This window comes from Arachis duranensis, chromosome 3 (assembly GCF_000817695.3).
Source record: "Arachis duranensis cultivar V14167 chromosome 3, aradu.V14167.gnm2.J7QH, whole genome shotgun sequence".
Taxonomy (NCBI): domain Eukaryota; kingdom Viridiplantae; phylum Streptophyta; class Magnoliopsida; order Fabales; family Fabaceae; genus Arachis; species Arachis duranensis.
The window spans coordinates 42,960,918-42,965,047 of record NC_029774.3 but is presented as its reverse complement, the minus strand read 5'-3'; positions in this window follow the sequence as shown (position 1 = coordinate 42,965,047).

Below are 4,130 nucleotides of genomic sequence, written 5' to 3'. Positions count from 1 at the left end.
ACTAAAAAAAAATTGTTACAAAATATTTTAAATTTTTGCAACTTATTTTTTTTTGTTACAAAATATTGTAATATTTTGTAACAAAATACCATCTCTTTACAAAAACTAACATAATTTGTAACAAAATAAAATGATTGTTACAAAATATTATCATATTTTGTAACAAGTTTCTTTTGTTACAAAACATTATTCTTTTGTAACAATCACTAATTATTATTACAAAATACTATTTTTGTAACAATTTTAAATTTGATACAAATTTTTTGTTACAAATGTTCTATTTTCTTGTAGTGTACGTACCAAGTTGTTGGCGCCATTGAGATCACAATTTTGTGCACCACTCATTAAAAGACCTTTTTAGGAAAAAGAGTGCGCCTTGGCCTAAGATCTTTGCTATTTCCAAGCTATAGTACCTTCTTAGGTTACAGGCATGCCATGACCTTGGTAGCTCCCGCCCTTCGAGGTCGGATACCTTATAGTAGCCTTTTCCTAGTACTTCTGTAACTCGGTATGGCCCTTTCCAGCTAGCTGCTAGCTTCCCTTCTCCTGACCGATCTGCTCCAATATCATTTCGGATTAAGATGAGATCGTTGGTGGCGAAGCTTCGCCTGGATTACCTTTCGATTATACCTCAGAGCCATTCAACGCTTTAGCGCTTCCTCTCTAATCCGAACTCTTTCTCGGGCTTCTGTAAGTAGGTCGAGTTCTTCCCTTTGAGCTTGAAAGTTGGTGCCTTCGTTGTAGAGGACCACCCTAAGGGATCCTTCTTCTACTTCCACGGGAATCATTGCCTCAATTCCGTAAGCAAGTCGGAATGGTGATTCTCCGGTGGTGGAGTGTGGTGTTGTCCGGTATGCCCATAGGACTTGCGGGAGCTCTTCGGCCCAAGCTCCCTTGACGTTTTGTAGCCTCCGATTTAACCCGGCCAGTATGACTTTGTAGGCAGCTTCTGCCTGTCCATTGGCTTGTAGGTACTCTACAGAGGTGAATTGGTGCTTAATTTTCAAATCGGCTACCAGGTTTCTGAAGCCCGTGTCGGTGAACTGAGTGCCATTGTCTGTGGTAATGGAGCATGGGACCCCAAACCTTGTGACAATGTTTCTGTACAAGAACTTCCGATTTTTTTGGGCGGTGGCGGTGGCTAAAGATTCAGCCTCGATCCATTTTGTGAAATAGTTTATTCCTACGATGAGGAACTTAACTTGCCCTGATCCTTGAGGGAATGGTCCAAGGAGGTCGAGCCCCCACTTTGCGATATGAAAGTCGGTCTGCTTCTGGCATGGGGGGCATATTTTGACGAACTCTGTTGCTTCCTTTTGTAAGGTCGGCCAGTAAAAACCAGCTTGGAGTATCTTTTTGGAAAGAGCTCGTGCACCGAGGTGGTTGCTGCACATGCTGTCGTGGACTTCCTCTAGAACATCCCTCGTAGCGGAGGTCGGGACGCATTTTAAGAGGGGTGTAGAGATTCCTCTCCTATATAGGACGTTGTGCACTATGATGTAGTACTGTGCTTCTCGTACTAACCTTTTTGCCTCCTTTTTATCTGCGGGGAGCATTTTAAATTTGAGATAGCTTATTATGGGAGTCATCCACCCTTGGTCCTTGTCCATTATGCTTAAGACCTTTTTTCTTCCGAGGTTGACGGATTTTGTAATGTTTCTTAGATGAGGCTTCTATTGTTGCCTGATGAATGATTTTTTATGGTTTAGAATTTCACAAATGAAATTTCGTCGAAGTATAGTTTCTAAACCAAGCAATAATCCTTTCATACAAAAGATTGTTTGTCACTAAAACAAACCCCTAAAATTAATAACCGAAGTATTCAAACCTCGGGTCGTTCTCCCTAGGAATTGCAATAAAGTGTCTTGTTATTGGTTATGAGTTATGTTTTGGGGTTTTCGATAAGAGGAATGAAAGATAAATGACTAGGAAGTAAACTAATAGCTAAAAAGGTCTTAGCAAGGGTTGGTAGTCAAGGATCTCTATCCTAATCACTAACCACAACTTGAGAATTGGCAAGGATCAATCCCATTAAATCATCCTCTAACTAGTAGTAAAGGAAAGTCAAATGAGCTATATCAATCCTAGTCCATAAGTCCTAACTCTCCACTAATTCAATAAGTGAGAACTAGAGTCAATGGATCCCAATCATCAATTACTTGGATATTAGCAACTCAAGAAGTCTTAAGTTACCTTTCCAAGCCAAGAGCATAAAATTCTACTCTAAAATCTAACCAAGCATTTTATCAAACACTTGGAAGGCAATAAAAGGAAAGCATAGTAAAATTTCAAAGAAAGTAAATCTACACTACTCAATTGCAAGGAATTAAACAACAACAAATCAAAGAAAATAATAAAGGAATATGAAAACATAAAAGTAGAGAATTGCAAGAATTAAATGCTAAACTAGAGAGAGGAATGGTAAAAGATAAAGAATTACAAAGAGAAAGGTAAATCAAAGCATGAAATTAAACTAGATCTAAGAGTTTCTAATCTAGATCTAAAACCTAATCCTAATCCTAGAGAGAAGTGAGAGCTTCTCTCTCTAAAACTAACTAATCCTAATCCTAATATGAATGAATGATGGAATCCCCCGTTGCTCTTCAATCCTTGGCTTTAAATAGCATTTTTGGCACCAAAGTTGGTTGGGATTAGGCCCCATAACCCTTCTGAATTTGCTGGCCACGTTTTCATTAAAAAATCATATACCAGCACCGATGCGTATGCACACAGCACGCGTACGCGTCCATGGGGTAATTCACAAGGTACACGTAAGCGCCTGATGCGTGCGCGTCCATGGGTGAGTTTAATTCTTTGGTTTTTCATGATCTTCTTCACTTTGTATGCTTTCCTTTCACTCCTTTGATCCTTCTCTAGCCCTTTTCAACCTGAAATCACTTAACAAACAAATTAAGGCATCTAGTGGAATCAAAGGTGAATTAAAATTAACTAATTTAAGGTCTAGAAAGCATGTTTTCACACTTAAGCACAAATTGAGAGACAATCATGAAACCATGCTATTTCATTGAATAAATGTGGGTAAAAGATCATAAAATCCCTTAAATAAAGCATAAGATAAACCCTACAAATGGGGTTTATCAACCTCCCCACACTTAAACCAAGCATGTTCTCATGCTTAAACCAAGAATGAAGTAAAGGGCATGGCATTTATTCAATGGAAACTAACTATGTGCAACCTATCTAAATGCAACTATCTACATGAATGCAATTGCTCGGTCGAAATAAATCAATTCCTCAAGAATACATATATAAGCACAAGGGCCAAAGGTATTAACAACCATGCCAAACCACAATTGAATTGAGCTATTAAATATTTTTACAAACTTGCATGAAAAGTGACACTTATAGGTGGAAACATATAATTGAGCAATCGAACCCTCACCGGTAGTGTTTGCACTCTATTCGCTCAAGTGTTTAGGGTTGATTCACTCAATTCTCCCCTAATCATGCTTTCTAAGATTTATTTTTCATCTAACAATCAACATTTATTTCATGCATGCATACAATTATCCTGAGGTCTTTTCATTGGTTGTAATGGGGCTAGGATCAAGGTAGGATGCATATATGGTTAAGTGAGCTTGGAATTTGAATCTTTGATAAGCTTAAACTTTCCAGCTAACCTATGACATCCTATACTATTTCAAAGCTAACCTAGCTACCCATTCTTCTCACTTTTTCACAAACTCATGTATCCCTTTTCATTTCACAACACTTATGCATTGATCTTTATTGGACTTTACTTTGGGGCATTTTGTCCCCTTTTTATTTCTTTCTTTTTCTTCTTCTTTCTTTTTCTTTTTTTTTTCTTTTCTTTTCCATATTATTTTTCTTTTTCTTTTATTTTTCTTTTCATTTTCTTTTGTTTTTCTCATTTTTTTCTTTCTATATACAAAAACCTCAATGCATAAGGTTTTACATTTGATCAATACATGAGTATGTACCCAATTCCCAATATTTCCAATAATAATACAAAACTACCCTTTTATTCACCCAATGTCCCAAGGTTTCCACACTTGAATGATACTCACACACACTACCTAAGCTAATCAAAGATCCAAATAAGGACAATTATTATTTTTCGCTTTAAGGCTTGTAATGTGCTAAATTAA